Genomic DNA, 1403 nt, shown 5'->3' on the forward strand with positions numbered 1-1403 from the left:
ATGTATGGTAAATCCAAGCATGAGGTTTGTGAAGTCAGAGGGGTATGTTGACTCTGATTTTGCAGGTGACTTGAACATAAGAAAATCTATCTCAGGATATCTGTTTATGTTGGATAACTATCTCATAAGTTGGAAAGCTACTCTGCAGCACATAGTAGCTTTGTCATCTACTGAGGCAGAATTTGTTGCTGCAACAAAGACAGTGATAGAATCAATGTGGTTGAAAGGGTTGCTAAATGAACTCTGGTTGAAACAAAGAACAATGAAATTTTTTGTGACAATCAGAGTGCTATTCAGCTCATCAAAAACCAGGTTTATCATGAGAGAACAAAACACATTGATGTGAAGTTGCACTTTATCATAGATGAGGTTGCAAAAGGGTCAGTTGCAGTGATCAAGATACATAAAGATATCAACCCTGCTAATATGTTAACCAAAGTGCTGCCAACAGCCAAATTTAAGTTATGTGTAGACTTAATTGGTGTCGGCAGCAGCTCTAGTTCCTAAACTGTGTGTATTGAAGGTTTTTTTTATGTTTCTTAATTGAGATGATCAGCTAAATCGAGTGCAAAGTGGAGAATGTGAGGAAATAAGTTGCTGGTTCGTTGGGTTTAAATGCAAGACTTGAAGAAGTTCTGGGGCAGAGTACAGTTCGACTTCAGCTAAAGGGGTCTGGTTGAAAATAAAAGCTGACGTGGCAGAATTCGTTAAAGGGTTCGTTATAGCTTTTCCAGAAATACCAGAATAAAAAGCACATTTGTCAAGCCTCTGATATCAAATCGATATCTTCTTCCTTTCTTGGTCATTTTGCTAGCTATTTGATTCTTAGTGATCCTTGTAATTCCTTCTTGGTGATTAGCTTGTATTTCGATTATTGAGATCAATATAAGAGCAGTTTTTTCCTTCATCAAGTTGTGTACTTGAAACTGTGTTCTACTTAAGTTTTCTTATGCTTCTCTCTTGATTCGTTTCTTTAATTTGTTCTTTCAGGTTCAATACGTTGATAGAATCATAACAAGAACATTTTCTATTGCCACTCTTTAAATTTTGATTTTAAAATAACCTAGCCTAAAAATGCATGATCAGGCCAATCATAGTCCATTTGCTATCCCTACATATAAATAATGGTGATATTTGACTTCTTCAATTTATCTCATCATTTTTTTAATTAATACTATTTATTCCATTATTAACTTATTGAAAAATAAAAAAGAATTAAAAAAATAAATATTTTTTCTTCTCTCTCAAATTTTGAATAGATCAACTCTCAAATCTCTCTCTCTCTCTCTCTCTCTCTAATTTAATATTTGAACAAAATATTAACTCCTAATCAAATCTCAAATTAAAATTAAACAAAATCTTAGAAAATGTTCGGTATCATTTTACGCCAGTTGATTTTCTTT

Source organism: Citrus clementina, unplaced genomic scaffold (genome assembly GCF_000493195.1).
Source record: "Citrus clementina cultivar Clemenules unplaced genomic scaffold, Citrus_clementina_v1.0 scaffold_9, whole genome shotgun sequence".
Classification (NCBI taxonomy): Eukaryota; Viridiplantae; Streptophyta; class Magnoliopsida; order Sapindales; family Rutaceae; genus Citrus; species Citrus x clementina.